Source organism: Sus scrofa, chromosome 5, assembly GCF_054392235.1.
Source record: "Sus scrofa isolate SSC_HxYL_T2T_F1_AM1 chromosome 5, Sscrofa_HxYL_maternal_Yorkshire_Landrace_v2.0, whole genome shotgun sequence".
NCBI classification, from domain to species: Eukaryota; Metazoa; Chordata; class Mammalia; order Artiodactyla; family Suidae; genus Sus; species Sus scrofa.
Window position 1 is genome coordinate 45802249 of NC_139387.1, and position 25603 is coordinate 45827851.

A 25603-nucleotide genomic window follows, 5' to 3' on the forward strand; every position below is an offset into this window, starting at 1 on the left:
GGGCCTTTGGACACAGGGCCAAAGTCGCCCGGGTCAGCTGGTCGACCCCGCGGTCCGTCGGTCCAAAGCGCGAGTGTCCCAGGAGAGCTGTGTGACACCGTGGGCCCTCGGAGCCAGGCCGGAGTCGCCTGGGACGTCTGGTTGACCCCGCGGGGCATCGGGCATGTGCTCGACTCGCCCTGGAGATCTGGTCGACCCCGCAGGCCCTCGGACTCGAGTGCGAGTCGCCCGGGACCCCTGGTGGACCCTGCGGGCCCTCGGACCCGGGCCCGAGGGCCTGGAACATCTGGTCGACACCGTGGGCCCTCGGACACGGGCCCGAGTCACGCGGGATAGCTGATCAATAATGCCGGGCCTCGGAACCGGGCCCGAGGTGCCCGAGACAGCTGGTCGACACCCCGGGCCCTGGGGCACGTGCCCGAGTCGCCCCGGAGAGCTGGTCGACCCCGCGGGCCATCGGACCCGAGCGCGATTTGCCCGGAAGAGCTTGTCGAACACATGGGCCCTCGGACCCAGGCCCGAGTGACCCGGGATGGCTGGGCAACACCGCGGTCCCTCCGACCTGAACCCGAATCGCCCGGGACACCTGGTAGACCCGGTGGGACATCGGGCCCGGGCCCAAGACACCCGGGACAGCAGGTCGACCGCGGGCCCTTGGACCCAAACTCGAGTCGCTTGGGAGAGTGGGTCGACACTGCGGGCACTCGGGCATTGGCCGAATGGGCACGGGAAAGCTGGCAGACCCCGCAGGACCCCGGCCACGGGCCCGAGTCGCCAAAGACATCAGGTCGACCTCGCGGGCAGTCGGACACGAGCGCGAGGACGCCGGGAATGCTGGTCAACCCCGTGGGCAGTCCCACCGAAGCATGTGTCGCCAGGGTCATCTGGTCGAACCCGTGGGCCCTCGGACACGGGCCCGTGTCACCCGGAGCTGGTCGTCACCGCGGGCATTCGGGCAAGGCCCGAGTCTTCCGGGACGCCTGTTCGACACCGCGGGCCCTGCGACCAGGGCCCAAGTCGCCCGGGGCAGCTGATCCATGCAGCGGGACATCTGGCACGGGCCCGAGGCGCCTGGGACAGCTGGTCGACCATGGGACCTGGGACCCGAACCGAGTCGCGCGGGAGAGTTTGTGGACACCGCGGGCCCTCGAGCACCGGCCCGAGTCGCCCAATACAGGTGGTCGAACCCGCGGGCCCTAGGACCTGGGCCCGAGTCCCCAGGGACCGCTGGTCGACCCCGGGGTCCATCAGACTCACGTGTGAGTCCCCTGGCACAGCTGTTCGACACCCAGGCCCTCAGGCATGGTCTCGAGTCGCCCGGGACAGCTGGTCAACACCGAGGGATTTCGGACACGGGCCCCAGGCGCCAGGGACTGCTGGTTGATCCCGCGGGCCATCAGAACAGGGCCTGAGTCGCGCGGGCCTGCAGGTGGACCGCGCGGGCCTTTGGACCCGGGCCAATATCGCCCGGGACATATGGTCGACCCCACGGGCCGTCGGACTCGAGTGCGATCTCCGGGGACACCTGGTCGAACCCACGTGCCCTCGGACACAGGCCCGAGTGCCTGGGACAGCTGGTCGACCACGCGGGCCTTCAGACTCGGGCCCGAATCCACCTGGACAGCTGGTCGAACCGGCGGGCCCTCGGACGCGGGCCCGAGTCCCCCGGGACAGCCTGTCGACACCGCATGCCCGTGGACCCGGGCCCGAGTCCCCCGGGACAGGTGGGCGACCCTGTGGGACCTCAGACCCGGGCCCCAGTTCCCTGGGAAAGCTGGTTGATACCGCGAGCATTCAGACCCAGGCCCGAGTCACCCGGGACATTTGGTCGAAACCGTGGGCCCTCGGAATCAGGCCGGAGTCGCCCGGGACAGCCGGTCGACCCCGCAGGTCCTCGGGCACGGGCCCGAGGCGCCAGGGAGGCCTGGTCGACACCGCAGTGCCTCCGACCAGGGCCCGAGTTGCCCGGGACTGCTGGTCGACCCCGCATGCACTCGGTCCCAAGCGCGAGTCACCAGGGACAGCTGGTTGACCCCGCGGGCCTTCAGACACGGGCCCGAGTTGCCCGGGACGCCTGTTTGACACCATGCTCCCTCCCACCAGGCCCCAGTCGCCCAGGACAGCTGGTCGACCCCACGTAACCTAGGACGCAAGCGCGAGTGGTCCGGGACATCTGGTTGACACCGCAGGGCCTTGGGCCTGGGCCCGAGTCGCCCGGGACACCTGGTCGACCCTGCAGGCCCTCGCACCCGGGCCCGAGTTGCCAAAACATCGGGGCGACCTCGTGGAACCTCGGACACGAGCGCGAGTCACCCAGGACTGCTGGTCCACCCTGCGGGCACTCGGACCAAAGCACGAATCACAGGGAAAACTGGTCGACCCCGTGGGCCTTCAGGAACGGGCCCGAGCCTCCGGGACAGCCTTTCGAGCCCGCAGGCCCTCGGAGCCGAACCCAAGTCAGCCAGGACAGCTGGTCGACCCCGCGGGCCTTAGGACCGAAGCGCCAGTCCCCCGGGACATCTGGTCGACACCGCGAGGCCTCGGGAATGGGCCCGAGTCGCCCAGGACAGCTGTTCGACCCCGTGGGCTCTCGGACATTGGCCCTAGTCGCCCGGGACGCCTGTTCGACACCCCGCTCCGTCCGACCAGGGCCCAAGTCCCCCGGGACAGCTGGTCGACCCTGGAGGATATCAGACACAGGCCCGAGTCGACCGGGATATTTGGACGACACCGCGGGCCCTCGGGACCAGCCCGAGTCGCCCGGGAAAGGTTGTGGAACCCGCGGGCCCTCGGACATGGGCCCGACGTCCCCGGGACAGCTGTTGGACCCAGGGGGACATCGGGCACGGGCCCGAGTCGCCAGGTACAGATGGTCGACCGCAGGACCTCGGACACGGGCCCAAGTCACGCGGGTCTGCTGGTCGATCCCGCGGGCCCTCGGTCCCGGGCCCGAATCGCCAAAGACATCGGGTCGACCTCACGGGCCCTCGGACACAAGCGCGTGTTGCCCGGGACTGCTGGTCAACCCCGCGGGAACACGGACCCCAGCGTGAGTGGCCAGGGATAGCTGGTCGAACACGCGGGCCTTCAGACACGGGTCCGAGTCGCCCGGGGCAACTGGTGGATGCCGCTGGTCTTCGGGCCTGGGTAGAGTTCCCCGGGACAGCTGGTCGACACCACGGGATCCTGGACCCGGGCCTGAGTCCCCCTGGACAACTGGTCGACCCCGCGTGACATCTGGCACATGCCCAAGTCACCCGGGAAAGCAGGTAGGCTGCGGGACCTCGGACCCGAACTTGAGTCGCCTGGGAGAGGTGGTCCATACCACGGTCCCTCGGGCACAGGCCGGAGACGCCCGGGAAAGTCGGGCGACCCCAAGGGCCTTTGGACACAGGGCCAAAGTCGCCCGGGTCAGCTGGTCGACCCCGCGGTCCGTCGGTCCAAAGCGCGAGTGTCCCAGGAGAGCTGTGTGACACCGTGGGCCCTCGGAGCCAGGCCGGAGTCGCCTGGGACGTCTGGTTGACCCCGCGGGGCATCGGGCATGTGCTCGACTCGCCCTGGAGATCTGGTCGACCCCGCAGGCCCTCGGACTCGAGTGCGAGTCGCCCGGGACCCCTGGTGGACCCTGCGGGCCCTCGGACCCGGGCCCGAGGGCCTGGAACATCTGGTCGACACCGTGGGCCCTCGGACACGGGCCCGAGTCACGCGGGATAGCTGATCAATAATGCCGGGCCTCGGAACCGGGCCCGAGGTGCCCGAGACAGCTGGTCGACACCCCGGGCCCTGGGGCACGTGCCCGAGTCGCCCCGGAGAGCTGGTCGACCCCGCGGGCCATCGGACCCGAGCGCGATTTGCCCGGAAGAGCTTGTCGAACACATGGGCCCTCGGACCCAGGCCCGAGTGACCCGGGATGGCTGGGCAACACCGCGGTCCCTCCGACCTGAACCCGAATCGCCCGGGACACCTGGTAGACCCGGTGGGACATCGGGCCCGGGCCCAAGACACCCGGGACAGCAGGTCGACCGCGGGCCCTTGGACCCAAACTCGAGTCGCTTGGGAGAGTGGGTCGACACTGCGGGCACTCGGGCATTGGCCGAATGGGCACGGGAAAGCTGGCAGACCCCGCAGGACCCCGGCCACGGGCCCGAGTCGCCAAAGACATCAGGTCGACCTCGCGGGCAGTCGGACACGAGCGCGAGGACGCCGGGAATGCTGGTCAACCCCGTGGGCAGTCCCACCGAAGCATGTGTCGCCAGGGTCATCTGGTCGAACCCGTGGGCCCTCGGACACGGGCCCGTGTCACCCGGAGCTGGTCGTCACCGCGGGCATTCGGGCAAGGCCCGAGTCTTCCGGGACGCCTGTTCGACACCGCGGGCCCTGCGACCAGGGCCCAAGTTGCCCGGGGCAGCTGATCCATGCAGCGGGACATCTGGCACGGGCCCGAGGCGCCTGGGACAGCTGGTCGACCATGGGACCTGGGACCTGAACCGAGTCGCGCGGGAGAGTTTGTGGACACCGCGGGCCCTCGAGCACCGGCCCGAGTCGCCCAATACAGGTGGTCGAACCCGCGGGCCCTAGGACCTGGGCCCGAGTCCCCAGGGACCGCTGGTCGACCCCGGGGTCCATCAGACTCACGTGTGAGTCCCCTGGCACAGCTGTTCGACACCCAGGCCCTCAGGCACGGTCTCGAGTCGCCCGGGACAGCTGGTCAACACCGAGGGATTTCGGACACGGGCCCCAGGCGCCAGGGACTGCTGGTTGACCCCGCGGGCCATCAGAACAGGGCCTGAGTCGCGCGGGCCTGCTGGTGGACCGCGCGGGCCTTTGGACCCGGGCCAATATCGCCCGGGACATATGGTCGACCCCACGGGCCGTCGGACTCGAGTGCGATCTCCGGGGACACCTGGTCGAACCCACGTGCCCTCGGACACAGGCCCGAGTGCCTGGGACAGCTGGTCGACCACGCGGGCCTTCAGACTCGGGCCCGAGTCCACCTGGACAGCTGGTCGAACCGGCGGGCCCTCGGACGTGGGCCCGAGTCCCCCGGGACAGCCTGTCGACACTGCATGCCTGTGGACCCGGGCCCGAGTCCCCCGGGACAGGTGGGCGACCCTGTGGGACCTCAGACCCGGGCCCGAGTTCCCTGGGAAAGCTGGTTGATACCGCGAGCATTCAGACCCAGGCCCGAGTCACCCGGGACATTTGGTCGAAACCGTGGGCCCTCGGAATCAGGCCGGAGTCGCCCGGGACAGCCGGTCGACCCCGCAGGTCCTCGGGCACGGGCCCGAGGCGCCAGGGAGGCCTGGTCGACACCGCAGTGCCTCCGACCAGGGCCCGAGTTGCCCGGGACTGCTGGTCGACCCCGCATGCACTCGGTCCCAAGCGCGAGTCACCAGGGACAGCTGGTTGACCCCGCGGGCCTTCAGACACGGGCCCGAGTTGCCCGGGACGCCTGTTTGACACCATGCTCCCTCCGACCAGGCCCCAGTCGCCCAGGACAGCTGGTCGACCCCACGTAACCTAGGACGCAAGCGCGAGTGGTCCGGGACATCTGGTTGACACCGCAGGGCCTTGGGCCTGGGCCCGAGTCGCCCGGGACACCTGGTCGACCCTGCAGGCCCTCGCACCCGGGCCCGAGTTGCCAAAACATCGGGGCGACCTCGTGGAACCTCGGACACGAGCGCGAGTCACCCAGGACTGCTGGTCCACCCTGCGGGCACTCGGACCAAAGCACGAATCACAGGGAAAACTGGTCGACCCCGTGGGCCTTCAGGAACGGGCCCGAGCCTCCGGGACAGCCTTTCGAGCCCGCAGGCCCTCGGAGCCGAACCCAAGTCAGCCAGGACAGCTGGTCGACCCCGCGGGCCTTAGGACCGAAGCGCCAGTCCCCCGGGACATCTGGTCGACACCGCGAGGCCTCGGGAATGGGCCCGAGTCGCCCAGGACAGCTGTTCGACCCCGTGGGCTCTCGGACATTGGCCCTAGTCGCCCGGGACGCCTGTTCGACACCCCGCTCCGTCCGACCAGGGCCCAAGTCCCCCGGGACAGCTGGTCGACCCTGGAGGATATCAGACACAGGCCCGAGTCGACCGGGAGATTTGGACGACACCGCGGGCCCTCGGGACCAGCCCGAGTCGCCCGGGAAAGGTTGTGGAACCCGCGGGCCCTCGGACATGGGCCCGACGTCCCCGGGACAGCTGGTCGACCCAGGGGGACATCGGGCACGGGCCCGAGTCGCCCGGTACAGATGGTCGACCGCAGGACCTCGGACACGGGCCCAAGTCACGCGGGTCTGCTGGTCGATCCCGCGGGCCCTCGGTCCCGGGCCCGAATCGCCAAAGACATCGGGTCGACCTCACGGGCCCTCGGACACAAGCGCGTGTTGCCCGGGACTGCTGGTCAACCCCGCGGGAACACGGACCCCAGCGTGAGTGGCCAGGGATAGCTGGTCGAACACGCGGGCCTTCAGACACGGGTCCGAGTCGCCCGGGGCAACTGGTGGATGCGGCTGGTCTTCGGGCCTGGGTAGAGTTCCCCGGGACAGCTGGTCGACACCACGGGATCCTGGACCCGGGCCTGAGTCCCCCTGGACAACTGGTCGACCCCGCGTGACATCTGGCACATGCCCAAGTCACCCGGGAAAGCAGGTAGGCTGCGGGACCTCGGACCCGAACTTGAGTCGCCTGGGAGAGGTGGTCCATACCACGGTCCCTCGGGCACAGGCCGGAGACGCCCGGGAAAGTCGGGCGACCCCAAGGGCCTTTGGACACAGGGCCAAAGTCGCCCGGGTCAGCTGGTCGACCCCGCGGTCCGTCGGTCCAAAGCGCGAGTGTCCCAGGAGAGCTGTGTGACACCGTGGGCCCTCGGAGCCAGGCCGGAGTCGCCTGGGACGTCTGGTTGACCCCGCGGGGCATCGGGCATGTGCTCGACTCGCCCTGGAGATCTGGTCGACCCCGCAGGCCCTCGGACTCGAGTGCGAGTCGCCCGGGACCCCTGGTGGACCCTGCGGGCCCTCGGACCCGGGCCCGAGGGCCTGGAACATCTGGTCGACACCGTGGGCCCTCGGACACGGGCCCGAGTCACGCGGGATAGCTGATCAATAATGCCGGGCCTCGGAACCGGGCCCGAGGTGCCCGAGACAGCTGGTCGACACCCCGGGCCCTGGGGCACGTGCCCGAGTCGCCCCGGAGAGCTGGTCGACCCCGCGGGCCATCGGACCCGAGCGCGATTTGCCCGGAAGAGCTTGTCGAACACATGGGCCCTCGGACCCAGGCCCGAGTGACCCGGGATGGCTGGGCAACACCGCGGTCCCTCCGACCTGAACCCGAATCGCCCGGGACACCTGGTAGACCCGGTGGGACATCGGGCCCGGGCCCAAGACACCCGGGACAGCAGGTCGACCGCGGGCCCTTGGACCCAAACTCGAGTCGCTTGGGAGAGTGGGTCGACACTGCGGGCACTCGGGCATTGGCCGAATGGGCACGGGAAAGCTGGCAGACCCCGCAGGACCCCGGCCACGGGCCCGAGTCGCCAAAGACATCAGGTCGACCTCGCGGGCAGTCGGACACGAGCGCGAGGACGCCGGGAATGCTGGTCAACCCCGTGGGCAGTCCCACCGAAGCATGTGTCGCCAGGGTCATCTGGTCGAACCCGTGGGCCCTCGGACACGGGCCCGTGTCACCCGGAGCTGGTCGTCACCGCGGGCATTCGGGCAAGGCCCGAGTCTTCCGGGACGCCTGTTCGACACCGCGGGCCCTGCGACCAGGGCCCAAGTTGCCCGGGGCAGCTGATCCATGCAGCGGGACATCTGGCACGGGCCCGAGGCGCCTGGGACAGCTGGTCGACCATGGGACCTGGGACCTGAACCGAGTCGCGCGGGAGAGTTTGTGGACACCGCGGGCCCTCGAGCACCGGCCCGAGTCGCCCAATACAGGTGGTCGAACCCGCGGGCCCTAGGACCTGGGCCCGAGTCCCCAGGGACCGCTGGTCGACCCCGGGGTCCATCAGACTCACGTGTGAGTCCCCTGGCACAGCTGTTCGACACCCAGGCCCTCAGGCACGGTCTCGAGTCGCCCGGGACAGCTGGTCAACACCGAGGGATTTCGGACACGGGCCCCAGGCGCCAGGGACTGCTGGTTGACCCCGCGGGCCATCAGAACAGGGCCTGAGTCGCGCGGGCCTGCTGGTGGACCGCGCGGGCCTTTGGACCCGGGCCAATATCGCCCGGGACATATGGTCGACCCCACGGGCCGTCGGACTCGAGTGCGATCTCCGGGGACACCTGGTCGAACCCACGTGCCCTCGGACACAGGCCCGAGTGCCTGGGACAGCTGGTCGACCACGCGGGCCTTCAGACTCGGGCCCGAGTCCACCTGGACAGCTGGTCGAACCGGCGGGCCCTCGGACGTGGGCCCGAGTCCCCCGGGACAGCCTGTCGACACTGCATGCCCGTGGACCCGGGCCCGAGTCCCCCGGGACAGGTGGGCGACCCTGTGGGACCTCAGACCCGGGCCCGAGTTCCCTGGGAAAGCTGGTTGATACCGCGAGCATTCAGACCCAGGCCCGAGTCACCCGGGACATTTGGTCGAAACCGTGGGCCCTCGGAATCAGGCCGGAGTCGCCCGGGACAGCCGGTCGACCCCGCAGGTCCTCGGGCACGGGCCCGAGGCGCCAGGGAGGCCTGGTCGACACCGCAGTGCCTCCGACCAGGGCCCGAGTTGCCCGGGACTGCTGGTCGACCCCGCATGCACTCGGTCCCAAGCGCGAGTCACCAGGGACAGCTGGTTGACCCCGCGGGCCTTCAGACACGGGCCCGAGTTGCCCGGGACGCCTGTTTGACACCATGCTCCCTCCGACCAGGCCCCAGTCGCCCAGGACAGCTGGTCGACCCCACGTAACCTAGGACGCAAGCGCGAGTGGTCCGGGACATCTGGTTGACACCGCAGGGCCTTGGGCCTGGGCCCGAGTCGCCCGGGACACCTGGTCGACCCTGCAGGCCCTCGCACCCGGGCCCGAGTTGCCAAAACATCGGGGCGACCTCGTGGAACCTCGGACACGAGCGCGAGTCACCCAGGACTGCTGGTCCACCCTGCGGGCACTCGGACCAAAGCACGAATCACAGGGAAAACTGGTCGACCCCGTGGGCCTTCAGGAACGGGCCCGAGCCTCCGGGACAGCCTTTCGAGCCCGCAGGCCCTCGGAGCCGAACCCAAGTCAGCCAGGACAGCTGGTCGACCCCGCGGGCCTTAGGACCGAAGCGCCAGTCCCCCGGGACATCTGGTCGACACCGCGAGGCCTCGGGAATGGGCCCGAGTCGCCCAGGACAGCTGTTCGACCCCGTGGGCTCTCGGACATTGGCCCTAGTCGCCCGGGACGCCTGTTCGACACCCCGCTCCGTCCGACCAGGGCCCAAGTCCCCCGGGACAGCTGGTCGACCCTGGAGGATATCAGACACAGGCCCGAGTCGACCGGGAGATTTGGACGACACCGCGGGCCCTCGGGACCAGCCCGAGTCGCCCGGGAAAGGTTGTGGAACCCGCGGGCCCTCGGACATGGGCCCGACGTCCCCGGGACAGCTGGTCGACCCAGGGGGACATCGGGCACGGGCCCGAGTCGCCCGGTACAGATGGTCGACCGCAGGACCTCGGACACGGGCCCAAGTCACGCGGGTCTGCTGGTCGATCCCGCGGGCCCTCGGTCCCGGGCCCGAATCGCCAAAGACATCGGGTCGACCTCACGGGCCCTCGGACACAAGCGCGTGTTGCCCGGGACTGCTGGTCAACCCCGCGGGAACACGGACCCCAGCGTGAGTGGCCAGGGATAGCTGGTCGAACACGCGGGCCTTCAGACACGGGTCCGAGTCGCCCGGGGCAACTGGTGGATGCGGCTGGTCTTCGGGCCTGGGTAGAGTTCCCCGGGACAGCTGGTCGACACCACGGGATCCTGGACCCGGGCCTGAGTCCCCCTGGACAACTGGTCGACCCCGCGTGACATCTGGCACATGCCCAAGTCACCCGGGAAAGCAGGTAGGCTGCGGGACCTCGGACCCGAACTTGAGTCGCCTGGGAGAGGTGGTCCATACCACGGTCCCTCGGGCACAGGCCGGAGACGCCCGGGAAAGTCGGGCGACCCCAAGGGCCTTTGGACACAGGGCCAAAGTCGCCCGGGTCAGCTGGTCGACCCCGCGGTCCGTCGGTCCAAAGCGCGAGTGTCCCAGGAGAGCTGTGTGACACCGTGGGCCCTCGGAGCCAGGCCGGAGTCGCCTGGGACGTCTGGTTGACCCCGCGGGGCATCGGGCATGTGCTCGACTCGCCCTGGAGATCTGGTCGACCCCGCAGGCCCTCGGACTCGAGTGCGAGTCACCCGGGACCCCTGGTGGACCCTGCGGGCCCTCGGACCCGGGCCCGAGGGCCTGGAACATCTGGTCGACACCGTGGGCCCTCGGACACGGGCCCGAGTCACGCGGGATAGCTGATCAATAATGCCGGGCCTCGGAACCGGGCCCGAGGTGCCCGAGACAGCTGGTCGACACCCCGGGCCCTGGGGCACGTGCCCGAGTCGCCCCGGAGAGCTGGTCGACCCCGCGGGCCATCGGACCCGAGCGCGATTTGCCCGGAAGAGCTTGTCGAACACATGGGCCCTCGGACCCAGGCCCGAGTGACCCGGGATGGCTGGGCAACACCGCGGTCCCTCCGACCTGAACCCGAATCGCCCGGGACACCTGGTTGACCCGGTGGGACATCGGGCCCGGGCCCAAGACACCCGGGACAGCAGGTCGACCGCGGGCCCTTGGACCCAAACTCGAGTCGCTTGGGAGAGTGGGTCGACACTGCGGGCACTCGGGCATTGGCCGAATGGGCACGGGAAAGCTGGCAGACCCCGCAGGACCCCGGCCACGGGCCCGAGTCGCCAAAGACATCAGGTCGACCTCGCGGGCAGTCGGACACGAGCGCGAGGACGCCGGGAATGCTGGTCAACCCCGTGGGCAGTCCCACCGAAGCATGTGTCGCCAGGGTCATCTGGTCGAACCCGTGGGCCCTCGGACACGGGCCCGTGTCACCCGGAGCTGGTCGTCACCGCGGGCATTCGGGCAAGGCCCGAGTCTTCCGGGACGCCTGTTCGACACCGCGGGCCCTGCGACCAGGGCCCAAGTCGCCCGGGGCAGCTGATCCATGCAGCGGGACATCTGGCACGGGCCCGAGGCGCCTGGGACAGCTGGTCGACCATGGGACCTGGGACCCGAACCGAGTCGCGCGGGAGAGTTTGTGGACACCGCGGGCCCTCGAGCACCGGCCCGAGTCGCCCAATACAGGTGGTCGAACCCGCGGGCCCTAGGACCTGGGCCCGAGTCCCCAGGGACCGCTGGTCGACCCCGGGGTCCATCAGATTCACGTGTGAGTCCCCTGGCACAGCTGTTCGACACCCAGGCCCTCAGGCACGGTCTCGAGTCGCCCGGGACAGCTGGTCAACACCGAGGGATTTCGGACACGGGCCCCAGGCGCCAGGGACTGCTGGTTGACCCCGCGGGCCATCAGAACAGGGCCTGAGTCGCGCGGGCCTGCTGGTGGACCGCGCGGGCCTTTGGACCCGGGCCAATATCGCCCGGGACATATGGTCGACCCCACGGGCCGTCGGACTCGAGTGCGATCTCCGGGGACACCTGGTCGAACCCACGTGCCCTCGGACACAGGCCCGAGTGCCTGGGACAGCTGGTCGACCACGCGGGCCTTCAGACTCGGGCCCGTGTCCACCTGGACAGCTGGTCGACCCGGCGGGCCCTCGGACGCGGGCCCGAGTCCCCCGGGACAGCCTGTCGACACCGCATGCCCGTGGACCCGGGCCCGAGTCCCCCGGGACAGGTGGGCGACCCTGTGGGACCTCAGACCCGGGCCCGAGTTCCCTGGGAAAGCTGGTTGATACCGCGAACATTCAGACCCAGGCCCGAGTCACCCGGGACATTTGGTCGAAACCGTGGGCCCTCAGAATCAGGCCGGAGTCGCCCGGGACAGCTGGTCGACCCCGCAGGTACTCGGGCACGGGCCCGAGGCGCCAGGGAGGCCTGGTCGACACCGCAGTGCCTCCGACCAGGGCCCGAGTTGCCCGGGACTGCTGGTCGACCCCGCATGCACTCGGTCCCAAGCGCGAGTCACCAGGGACAGCTGGTTGACCCCGCGGGCCTTCAGACACGGGCCCGAGTTGCCCGGGACGCCTGTTTGACACCATGCTCCCTCCGACCAGGCCCCAGTCGCCCAGGACAGCTGGTCGACCCCACGTAACCTAGGACGCAAGCGCGAGTGGTCCGGGACATCTGGTTGACACCGCAGGGCCTTGGGCCTGGGCCCGAGTCGCCCAGGACACCTGGTCGACCCTGCAGGCCCTCGCACCCGGGCCCGAGTTGCCAAAACATCGGGGCGACCTCGTGGAACCTCGGACACGAGCGCGAGTCACCCAGGACTGCTGGTCCACCCTGCGGGCACTCGGACCAAAGCACGAATCACAGGGAAAACTGGTCGACCCCGTGGGCCTTCAGGAACGGGCCCGAGCCTCCGGGACAGCCTTTCGAGCCCGCAGGCCCTCGGAGCCGAACCCAAGTCAGCCAGGACAGCTGGTCGACCCCGCGGGCCTTAGGACCGAAGCGCCAGTCCCCCGGGACATCTGGTCGACACCGCGAGGCCTCGGGAATGGGCCCGAGTCGCCCAGGACAGCTGTTCGACCCCGTGGGCTCTCGGACATTGGCCCTAGTCGCCCGGGACGCCTGTTCGACACCCCGCTCCGTCCGACCAGGGCCCAAGTCCCCCGGGACAGCTGGTCGACCCTGGAGGATATCAGACACAGGCCCGAGTCGACCGGGAGATTTGGACGACACCGCGGGCCCTCGGGACCAGCCCGAGTCGCCCGGGAAAGGTTGTGGAACCCGCGGGACCTCAGACATGGGCCCGACGTCCCCGTGACAGCTGTTGGACCCAGGGGGACATCGGGCACGGGCCCGAGTCGCCCGGTACAGATGGTCGACCGCAGGACCTCGGACACGGGCCCAAGTCACGCGGGTCTGCTGGTCGATCCCACGGGCCCTCGGTCCCGGGCCCGAATGGCCAAAGACATCGGGTCGACCTCACGGGCCCTCGGACACAAGCGCGTGTTGCCCGGGACTGCTGGTCAACCCCGCGGGAACACGGACCCCAGCGTGAGTGGCCAGGGATAGCTGGTCGAACACGCGGGCCTTCAGACACGGGTCCGAGTCGCCCGGGGCAACTGGTGGATGCGGCTGGTCTTCGGGCCTGGGTAGAGTTCCCCGGGACAGCTGGTCGACACCACGGGATCCTGGACCCGGGCCTGAGTCCCCCTGGACAACTGGTCGACCCCGCGTGACATCTGGCACATGCCCAAGTCACCCGGGAAAGCAGGTAGGCTGCGGGACCTCGGACCCGAACTTGAGTCGCCTGGGAGAGGTGGTCCATACCACGGTCCCTCGGGCACAGGCCGGAGACGCCCGGGAAAGTCGGGCGACCCCAAGGGCCTTTGGACACAGGGCCAAAGTCGCCCGGGTCAGCTGGTCGACCCCGCGGTCCGTCGGTCCAAAGCGCGAGTGTCCCAGGAGAGCTGTGTGACACCGTGGGCCCTCGGAGCCAGGCCGGAGTCGCCTGGGACGTCTGGTTGACCCCGCGGGGCATCGGGCATGTGCTCGACTCGCCCTGGAGATCTGGTCGACCCCGCAGGCCCTCGGACTCGAGTGCGAGTCGCCCGGGACCCCTGGTGGACCCTGCGGGCCCTCGGACCCGGGCCCGAGGGCCTGGAACATCTGGTCGACACCGTGGGCCCTCGGACACGGGCCCGAGTCACGCGGGATAGCTGATCAATAATGCCGGGCCTCGGAACCGGGCCCGAGGTGCCCGAGACAGCTGGTCGACACCCCGGGCCCTGGGGCACGTGCCCGAGTCGCCCCGGAGAGCTGGTCGACCCCGCGGGCCATCGGACCCGAGCGCGATTTGCCCGGAAGAGCTTGTCGAACACATGGGCCCTCGGACCCAGGCCCGAGTGACCCGGGATGGCTGGGCAACACCGCGGTCCCTCCGACCTGAACCCGAATCGCCCGGGACACCTGGTAGACCCGGTGGGACATCGGGCCCGGGCCCAAGACACCCGGGACAGCAGGTCGACCGCGGGCCCTTGGACCCAAACTCGAGTCGCTTGGGAGAGTGGGTCGACACTGCGGGCACTCGGGCATTGGCCGAATGGGCACGGGAAAGCTGGCAGACCCCGCAGGACCCCGGCCACGGGCCCGAGTCGCCAAAGACATCAGGTCGACCTCGCGGGCAGTCGGACACGAGCGCGAGGACGCCGGGAATGCTGGTCAACCCCGTGGGCAGTCCCACCGAAGCATGTGTCGCCAGGGTCATCTGGTCGAACCCGTGGGCCCTCGGACACGGGCCCGTGTCACCCGGAGCTGGTCGTCACCGCGGGCATTCGGGCAAGGCCCGAGTCTTCCGGGACGCCTGTTCGACACCGCGGGCCCTGCGACCAGGGCCCAAGTCGCCCGGGGCAGCTGATCCATGCAGCGGGACATCTGGCACGGGCCCGAGGCGCCTGGGACAGCTGGTCGACCATGGGACCTGGGACCCGAACCGAGTCACGCGGGAGAGTTTGTGGACACCGCGGGCCCTCGAGCACCGGCCCGAGTCGCCCAATACAGGTGGTCGAACCCGCGGGCCCTAGGACCTGGGCCCGAGTCCCCAGGGACCGCTGGTCGACCCCGGGGTCCATCAGACTCACGTGTGAGTCCCCTGGCACAGCTGTTCGACACCCAGGCCCTCAGGCACGGTCTCGAGACGCCCGGGACAGCTGGTCAACACCGAGGGATTTCGGACACGGGCCCCAGGCGCCAGGGACTGCTGGTTGACCCCGCGGGCCATCAGAACAGGGCCTGAGTCGCGCGGGCCTGCTGGTGGACCGCGCGGGCCTTTGGACCCGGGCCAATATCGCCCGGGACATATGGTCGACCCCACGGGCCGTCGGACTCGAGTGCGATCTCCGGGGACACCTGGTCGAACCCACGTGCCCTCGGACACAGGCCCGAGTGCCTGGGACAGCTGGTCGACCACGCGGGCCTTCAGACTCGGGCCCGAGTCCACCTGGACAGCTGGTCGACCCGGCGGGCCCTCGGACGCGGGCCCGAGTCCCCCGGGACAGCCTGTCGACACCGCAGTGCCTCCGACCAGGGCCCGAGTTGCCCGGGACTGCTGGTCGACCCCGCATGCACTCGGTCCCAAGCGCGAGTCACCAGGGACAGCTGGTTGACCCCGCGGGCCTTCAGACACGGGCCCGAGTTGCCCGGGACGCCTGTTTGACACCATGCTCCCTCCGACCAGGCCCCAGTCGCCCAGGACAGCTGGTCGACCCCACGTAACCTAGGACGCAAGCGCGAGTGGTCCGGGACATCTGGTTGACACCGCAGGGCCTTGGGCCTGGGCCCGAGTCGCCCGGGACACCTGGTCGACCCTGCAGGCCCTCGCACCCGGGCCCGAGTTGCCAAAACATCGGGGCGACCTCGTGGAACCTCGGACACGAGCGCGAGTCACCCAGGACTGCTGGTCCACCCTGCGGGCACTCGGACCAAAGCACGAATCACAGGGAAAACTGGTCGACCCCGTGGGCCTTCAGGAACGGGCCCGAGCCTCCGGGACAGCCTTTCGAGCCCGCAGGCCCTCGGAGCCGAACCCAAGTCAGCCAGGACAGCTGGTCGACCCCGCGGGCCTTAGGACCGAAGCGCCAGTCCCCCGGGACATCTGGTCGACACCGCGAGGCCTCGGGAATGGGCCCGAGTCGCCCAGGACAGCTGTTCGACCCCGTGGGCTCTCGGACATTGGCCCTAGTCGCCCGGGACGCCTGTTCGACACCCCGCTCCGTCCGACCAGGGCCCAAGTCCCCCGGGACAGCTGGTCGACCCTGGAGGATATCAGACACAGGCCCGAGTCGACCGGGAGATTTGGACGACACCGCGGGCCCTCGGGACCAGCCCGAGTCGCCCGGGAAAGGTTGTGGAACCCGCGGGCCCTCGGACATGGGCCCGACGTCCCCGGGACAGCTGTTGGACCCAGGGGGACATCGGGCACGGGCCCGAGTCGCCCGGTACAGATGGTCGACCGCAGGACCTCGGACACGGGCCCAAGTCACGCGGGTCTGCTGGTCGATCCCGCGGGCCCTCGGTCCCGGGCCCGAATGGCCAAAGACATCGGGTCGACCTCACGGGCCCTCGGACACAAGCGCGTGTTGCCCGGGACTGCTGGTCAACCCCGCGGGAACACGGACCCCAGCGTGAGTGGCCAGGGATAGCTGGTCGAACACGCGGGCCTTCAGACACGGGTCCGAGTCGCCCGGGGCAACTGGTGGATGCGGCTGGTCTTCGGGCCTGGGTAGAGTTCCCCGGGACAGCTGGTCGACACCACGGGATCCTGGACCCGGGCCTGAGTCCCCCTGGACAACTGGTCGACCCCGCGTGACATCTGGCACATGCCCAAGTCACCCGGGAAAGCAGGTAGGCTGCGGGACCTCGGACCCGAACTTGAGTCGCCTGGGAGAGGTGGTCCATACCACGGTCCCTCGGGCACAGGCCGGAGACGCCCGGGAAAGTCGGGCGACCCCAAGGGCCTTTGGACACAGGGCCAAAGTCGCCCGGGTCAGCTGGTCGACCCCGCGGTCCGTCGGTCCAAAGCGCGAGTGTCCCAGGAGAGCTGTGTGACACCGTGGGCCCTCGGAGCCAGGCCGGAGTCGCCTGGGACGTCTGGTTGACCCCGCGGGGTATCGGGCATGTGCTCGACTCGCCCTGGAGATCTGGTCGACCCCGCAGGCCCTCGGACTCGAGTGCGAGTCGCCCGGGACCCCTGGTGGACCCTGCGGGCCCTCGGACCCGGGCCCGAGGGCCTGGAACATCTGGTCGACACCGTGGGCCCTCGGACACGGGCCCGAGTCACGCGGGATAGCTGATCAATAATGCCAGGCCTCGGAACCGGGCCCGAGGTGCCCGAGACAGCTGGTCGACACCCCGGGCCATGGGGCACGTGCCCGAGTCGCCCCGGAGAGCTGGTCGACCCCGCGGACCATCGGACCCGAGCGCGATTTGCCCGGAAGAGCTTGTCGAACACATGGGCCCTCGGACCCAGGCCCGAGTGACCCGGGATGGCTGGGCAACACCGCGGTCCCTCCGACCTGAACCCGAATCGCCCGGGACACCTGGTTGACCCGGTGGGACATCGGGCGCGGGCCCAAGACACCCGGGACAGCAGGTCGACCGCGGGCCCTTGGACCCAAACTCGAGTCGCTTGGGAGAGTGGGTCGACACTGCGGGCACTCGGGCATTGGCCGAATGGGCACGGGAAAGCTGGCAGACCCCGCAGGACCCCGGCCACGGGCCCGAGTCGCCAAAGACATCAGGTCGACCTCGCGGGCAGTCGGACACGAGCGCGAGGACGCCGGGAATGCTGGTCAACCCCGTGGGCAGTCCCACCGAAGCATGTGTCGCCAGGGTCATCTGGTCGAACCCGTGGGCCCTCGGACACGGGCCCGTGTCACCCGGAGCTGGTCGTCACCGCGGGCATTCGGGCAAGGCCCGAGTCTTCCGGGACGCCTGTTCGACACCGCGGGCCCTGCGACCAGGGCCCAAGTCGCCCGGGGCAGCTGATCCATGCAGCGGGACATCTGGCACGGGCCCGAGGCGCCTGGGACAGCTGGTCGACCATGGGACCTGGGACCCGAACCGAGTCGCGCGGGAGAGTTTGTGGACACCGCGGGCCCTCGAGCACCGGCCCGAGTCGCCCAATACAGGTGGTCGAACCCGCGGGCCCTAGGACCTGGGCCCGAGTCCCCAGGGACCGCTGGTCGACCCCGGGGTCCATCAGACTCACGTGTGAGTCCCCTGGCACAGCTGTTCGACACCCAGGCCCTCAGGCACGGTCTCGAGACGCCCGGGACAGCTGGTCAACACCGAGGGATTTCGGACACGGGCCCCAGGCGCCAGGGACTGCTGGTTGACCCCGCGGGCCATCAGAACAGGGCCTGAGTCGCGCGGGCCTGCTGGTGGACCGCGCGGGCCTTTGGACCCGGGCCAATATCGCCCGGGACATATGGTCGACCCCACGGGCCGTCGGACTCGAGTGCGATCTCCGGGGACACCTGGTCGAACCCACGTGCCCTCGGACACAGGCCCGAGTGCCTGGGACAGCTGGTCGACCACGCGGGCATTCAGACTCGGGCCCGAGTCCACCTGGACAGCTGGTCGACCCGGCGGGCCCTCGGACGCGGGCCCGAGTCCCCCGGGACAGCCTGTCGACACCGCAGTGCCTCCGACCAGGGCCCGAGTTGCCCGGGACTGCTGGTCGACCCCGCATGCACTCGGTCCCAAGCGCGAGTCACCAGGGACAGCTGGTTGACCCCGCGGGCCTTCAGACACGGGCCCGAGTTGCCCGGGACGCCTGTTTGACACCATGCTCCCTCCGACCAGGCCCCAGTCGCCCAGGACAGCTGGTCGACCCCACGTAACCTAGGACGCAAGCGCGAGTGGTCCGGGACATCTGGTTGACACCGCAGGGCCTTGGGCCTGGGCCCGAGTCGCCCGGGACCCCTGGTGGACCCTGCAGGCCCTCGCACCCGGGCCCGAGTTGCCAAAACATCGGGGCGACCTCGTGGAACCTCGGACACGAGCGCGAGTCACCCAGGACTGCTGGTCCACCCTGCGGGCACTCGGACCAAAGCACGAATCACAGGGAAAACTGGTCGACCCCGTGGGCCTTCAGGAACGGGCCCGAGCCTCCGGGACAGCCTTTCGAGCCCGCAGGCCCTCGGAGCCGAACCCAAGTCAGCCAGGACAGCTGGTCGACCCCGCGGGCCTTAGGACCGAAGCGCCAGTCCCCCGGGACATCTGGTCGACACCGCGAGGCCTCGGGAATGGGCCCGAGTCGCCCAGGACAGCTGTTCGACCCCGTGGGCTCTCGGACATTGGCCCTAGTCGCCCGGGACGCCTGTTCGACACCCCGCTCCGTCCGACCAGGGCCCAAGTCCCCCGGGACAGCTGGTCGACCCTGGAGGATATCAGACACAGGCCCGAGTCGACCGGGAGATTTGGACGACACCGCGGGCCCTCGGGACCAGCCCGAGTCGCCCGGGAAAGGTTGTGGAACCCGCGGGCCCTCGGACATGGGCCCGACGTCCCCGTGACAGCTGTTGGACCCAGGGGGACATCGGGCACGGGCCCGAGTCGCCCGGTACAGATGGTCGACCGCAGGACCTCGGACACGGGCCCAAGTCACGCGGGTCTGCTGGTCGATCCCGCGGGCCCTCGGTCCCGGGCCCGAATGGCCAAAGACATCGGGTCGACCTCACGGGCCCTCGGACACAAGCGCGTGTTGCCCGGGACTGCTGGTCAACCCCGCGGGAACACGGACCCCAGCGTGAGTGGCCAGGGATAGCTGGTCGAACACGCGGGCCTTCAGACACGGGTCCGAGTCGCCCGGGGCAACTGGTGGATGCGGCTGGTCTTCGGGCCTGGGTAGAGTTCCCCGGGACAGCTGGTCGACACCACGGGATCCTGGACCCGGGCCTGAGTCCCCCTGGACAACTGGTCGACCCCGCGTGACATCTGGCACATGCCCAAGTCACCCGGGAAAGCAGGTAGGCTGCGGGACCTCGGACCCGAACTTGAGTCGCCTGGGAGAGGTGGTCCATACCACGGTCCCTCGGGCACAGGCCGGAGACGCCCGGGAAAGTCGGGCGACCCCAAGGGCCTTTGGACACAGGGCCAAAGTCGCCCGGGTCAGCTGGTCGACCCCGCGGTCCGTCGGTCCAAAGCGCGAGTGTCCCAGGAGAGCTGTGTGACACCGTGGGCCCTCGGAGCCAGGCCGGAGTCGCCTGGGACGTCTGGTTGACCCCGCGGGGCATCGGGCATGTGCTCGACTCGCCCTGGAGATCTGGTCGATCCCGCAGGCCCTCGGACTCGAGTGCGAGTCGCCCGGGACCCCTGGTGGACCCTGCGGGCCCTCGGACCCGGGCCCGAGGGCCTGGAACATCTGGTCGACACCGTGGGCCTTCGGACACGGGCCCGAGTCACGCGGGATAGCTGATCAATAATGCCGGGCCTCGGAACCGGGCCCGAGGTGCCCGAGACAGCTCGTCGACACCCCGGGCCCTGGGGCACGTGCCCGAGTCGCCCCGGAGAGCTGGTCGACCCCGCGGGCCATCGGACCCGAGCGCGATTTGCCCGGAAGAGCTTGTCGAACACATGGGCCCTCGGACCCAGGCCCGAGTGACCCGGGATGGCTGGGCAACAACGCGGTCCCTCCGACCTGAACCCGAATCGCCCGGGACACCTGGTAGACCCGGTGGGACATCGGGCCCGGGCCCAAGACACCCGGGACAGCAGGTCGACCGCGGGCCCTTGGACCCAAACTCGAGTCGCTTGGGAGAGTGGGTCGACACTGCGGGCACTCGGGCATTGGCCGAATGGGCACGGGAAAGCTGGCAGACCCCGCAGGACCCCGGCCACGGGCCCGAGTCGCCAAAGACATCAGGTCGACCTCGCGGGCAGTCGGACACGAGCGCGAGGACGCCGGGAATGCTGGTCAACCCCGTGGGCAGTCCCACCGAAGCATGTGTCGCCAGGGTCATCTGGTCGAACCCGTGGGCCCTCGGACACGGGCCCGTGTCACCCGGAGCTGGTCGTCACCGCGGGCATTCGGGCAAGGCCCGAGTCTTCCGGGACGCCTGTTCGACACCGCGGGCCCTGCGACCAGGGCCCAAGTCGCCCGGGGCAGCTGATCCATGCAGCGGGACATCTGGCACGGGCCCGAGGCGCCTGGGACAGCTGGTCGACCATGGGACCTGGGACCCGAACCGAGTCGCGCGGGAGAGTTTGTGGACACCGCGGGCCCTCGAGCACCGGCCCGAGTCGCCCAATACAGGTGGTCGAACCCGCGGGCCCTAGGACCTGGGCCCGAGTCCCCAGGGACCGCTGGTCGACCCCGGGGTCCATCAGACTCACGTGTGAGTCCCCTGGCACAGCTGTTCGACACCCAGGCCCTCAGGCACGGTCTCGAGACGCCCGGGACAGCTGGTCAACACCGAGGGATTTCGGACACGGGCCCCAGGCGCCAGGGACTGCTGGTTGACCCCGTGGGCCATCAGAACAGGGCCTGAGTCGCGCGGGCCTGCTGGTGGACCGCGCGGGCCTTTGGACCCGGGCCAATATCGCCCGGGACATATGGTCGACCCCACGGGCCGTCGGACTCGAGTGCGATCTCCGGGGACACCTGGTCGAACCCACGTGCCCTCGGACACAGGCCCGAGTGCCTGGGACAGCTGGTCGACCACGCGGGCATTCAGACTCGGGCCCGAGTCCACCTGGACAGCTGGTCGACCCGGCGGGCCCTCGGACGCGGGCCCGAGTCCCCCGGGACAGCCTGTCGACACCGCAGTGCCTCCGACCAGGGCCCGAGTTGCCCGGGACTGCTGGTCGACCCCGCATGCACTCGGTCCCAAGCGCGAGTCACCAGGGACAGCTGGTTGACCCCGCGGGCCTTCAGACACGGGCCCGAGTTGCCCGGGACGCCTGTTTGACACCATGCTCCCTCCGACCAGGCCCCAGTCGCCCAGGACAGCTGGTCGACCCCACGTAACCTAGGACGCAAGCGCGAGTGGTCCGGGACATCTGGTTGACACCGCAGGGCCTTGGGCCTGGGCCCGAGTCGCCCGGGACACCTGGTCGACCCTGCAGGCCCTCGCACCCGGGCCCGAGTTGCCAAAACATCGGGGCGACCTCGTGGAACCTCGGACACGAGCGCGAGTCACCCAGGACTGCTGGTCCACCCTGCGGGCACTCGGACCAAAGCACGAATCACAGGGAAAACTGGTCGACCCCGTGGGCCTTCAGGAACGGGCCCGAGCCTCCGGGACAGCCTTTCGAGCCCGCAGGCCCTCGGAGCCGAACCCAAGTCAGCCAGGACAGCTGGTCGACCCCGCGGGCCTTAGGACCGAAGCGCCAGTCCCCCGGGACATCTGGTCGACACCGCGAGGCCTCGGGAATGGGCCCGAGTCGCCCAGGACAGCTGTTCGACCCCGGGGGCTCTCGGACATTGGCCCTAGTCGCCCGGGACGCCTGTTCGACACCCCGCTCCGTCCGACCAGGGCCCAAGTCCCCCGGGACAGCTGGTCGACCCTGGAGGATATCAGACACAGGCCCGAGTCGACCGGGAGATTTGGACGACACCGCGGGCCCTCGGGACCAGCCCGAGTCGCCCGGGAAAGGTTGTGGAACCCGCGGGCCCTCGGACATGGGCCCGACGTCCCCGGGACAGCTGGTCGACCCAGGGGGACATCGGGCACGGGCCCGAGTCGCCCGGTACAGATGGTCGACCGCAGGACCTCGGACACGGGCCCAAGTCACGCGGGTGTGCTGGTCGATCCCGCGGGCCCTCGGTCCCGGGCCCGAATGGCCAAAGACATCGGGTCGACCTCACGGGCCCTCGGACACAAGCGCGTGTTGCCCGGGACTGCTGGTCAACCCCGCGGGAACACGGACCCCAGCGTGAGTGGCCAGGGATAGCTGGTCGAACACGCGGGCCTTCAGACACGGGTCCGAGTCGCCCGGGGCAACTGGTGGATGCGGCTGGTCTTCGGGCCTGGGTAGAGTTCCCCGGGACAGCTGGTCGACACCACGGGATCCTGGACCCGGGCCTGAGTCCCCCTGGACAACTGGTCGACCCCGCGTGACATCTGGCACATGCCCAAGTCACCCGGGAAAGCAGGTAGGCTGCGGGACCTCGGACCCGAACTTGAGTCGCCTGGGAGAGGTGGTCCATACCACGGTCCCTCGGGCACAGGCCGGAGACGCCCGGGAAAGTCGGGCGACCCCAAGGGCCTTTGGACACAGGGCCAAAGTCGCCCGGGTCAGCTGGTCGACCCCGCGGTCCGTCGGTCCAAAGCGCGAGTGTCCCAGGAGAGCTGTGTGACACCGTGGGCCCTCGGAGCCAGGCCGGAGTCGCCTGGGACGTCTGGTTGACCCCGCGGGGCATCGGGCATGTGCTCGACTCGCCCTGGAGATCTGGTCGACCCCGCAGGCCCTCGGACTCGAGTGCGAGTCGCCCGGGACCCCTGGTGGACCCTGCGGGCCCTCGGACCCGGGCCCGAGGGCCTGGAACATCTGGTCGACACCGTGGGCCCTCGGACACGGGCCCGAGTCACGCGGGATAGCTGATCAATAATGCCGGGCCTCGGAACCGGGCCCGAGGTGCCCGAGACAGCTGGTCGACACCCCGGGCCCTGGGGCACGTGCCCGAGTCGCCCCGGAGAGCTGGTCGACCCCGCGGGCCATCGGACCCGAGCGCGATTTGCCCGGAAGAGCTTGTCGAACACATGGGCCCTCGGACCCAGGCCCGAGTGACCCGGGATGGCTGGGCAACACCGCGGTCCCTCCGACCTGAACCCGAATCGCCCGGGACACCTGGTTGACCCGGTGGGACATCGGGCCCGGGCCCAAGACACCCGGGACAGCAGGTCGACCGCGGGCCCTTGGACCCAAACTCGAGTCGCTTGGGAGAGTGGGTCGACACTGCGGGCACTCGGGCATTGGCCGAATGGGCACGGGAAAGCTGGCAGACCCCGCAGGACCCCGGCCACGGGCCCGAGTCGCCAAAGACATCAGGTCGACCTCGCGGGCAGTCGGACACGAGCGCGAGGACGCCGGGAATGCTGGTCAACCCCGTGGGCAGTCCCACCGAAGCATGTGTCGCCAGGGTCATCTGGTTGAACCCGTGGGCCCTCGGACACGGGCCCGTGTCACCCGGAGCTGGTCGTCACCGCGGGCATTCGGGCAAGGCCCGAGTCTTCCGGGACGCCTGTTCGACACCGCGGGCCCTGCGACCAGGGCCCAAGTCGCCCGGGGCAGCTGATCCATGCAGCGGGACATCTGGCACGGGCCCGAGGCGCCTGGGACAGCTGGTCGACCATGGGACCTGGGACCCGAACCGAGTCGCGCGGGAGAGTTTGTGGACACCGCGGGCCCTCGAGCACCGGCCCGAGTCGCCCAATACAGGTGGTCGAACCCGCGGGCCCTAGGACCTGGGCCCGAGTCCCCAGGGACCGCTGGTCGACCCCGGGGTCCATCAGACTCACGTGTGAGTCCCCTGGCACAGCTGTTCGACACCCAGGCCCTCAGGCACGGTCTCGAGTCGCCCGGGACAGCTGGTCAACACCGAGGGATTTCGGACACGGGCCCCAGGCGCCAGGGACTGCTGGTTGACCCCGCGGGCCATCAGAACAGGGCCTGAGTCGCGCGGGCCTGCTGGTGGACCGCGCGGGCCTTTGGACCAGGGGCAAAATCGCCCGGGACATATGGTCGACCCCACGGGCCGTCGGACTCGAGTGCGATCTCCGGGGACACCTGGTCGAACCCACGTGCCCTCGGACACAGGCCCGAGTGCCTGGGACAGCTGGTCGACCACGCGGGCCTTCAGACTCGGGCCCGAGTCCACCTGGACAGCTGGTCGAACCGGCGGGCCCTCGGACGCGGGCCCGAGTCCCCCGGGACAGCCTGTCGACACCGCATGCCCGTGGACCCGGGCCCGAGTCCCCCGGGACAGGTGGGCGACCCTGTGGGACCTCAGACCCGGGCCCCAGTTCCCTGGGAAAGCTGGTTGATACCGCGAACATTCAGACCCAGGCCCGAGTCACCCGGGACATTTGGTCGAAACCGTGGGCCCTCGGAATCAGGCCGGAGTCACCCGGGACAGCCGGTCGACCCCGCAGGTCCTCGGGCACGGGCCCGAGGCGCCAGGGAGGCCTGGTCGACACCGCAGTGCCTCCGACCAGGGCCCGAGTTGCCCGGGACTGCTGGTCGACCCCGCATGCACTCGGTCCCAAGCGCGAGTCACCAGGGACAGCTGGTTGACCCCGCGGGCCTTCAGACACGGGCCCGAGTTGCCCGGGACGCCTGTTTGACACCATGCTCCCTCCGACCAGGCCCCAGTCGCCCAGGACAGCTGGTCGACCCCACGTAACCTAGGACGCAAGCGCGAGTGGTCCGGGACATCTGGTTGACACCGCAGGGCCTTGGGCCTGGGCCCGAGTCGCCCGGGACACCTGGTCGACCCTGCAGGCCCTCGCACCCGGGCCCGAGTTGCCAAAACATCGGGGCGACCTCGTGGAACCTCGGACACGAGCGCGAGTCACCCAGGACTGCTGGTCCACCCTGCGGGCACTCGGACCAAAGCACGAATCACAGGGAAAACTGGTCGACCCCGTGGGCCTTCAGGAACGGGCCCGAGCCTCCGGGACAGCCTTTCGAGCCCGCAGGCCCTCGGAGCCGAACCCAAGTCAGCCAGGACAGCTGGTCGACCCCGCGGGCCTTAGGACCGAAGCGCCAGTCCCCCGGGACATCTGGTCGACACCGCGAGGCCTCGGGAATGGGCCCGAGTCGCCCAGGACAGCTGTTCGACCCCGTGGGCTCTCGGACATTGGCCCTAGTCGCCCGGGACGCCTGTTCGACACCCCGCTCCGTCCGACCAGGGCCCAAGTCCCCCGGGACAGCTGGTCGACCCTGGAGGATATCAGACACAGGCCCGAG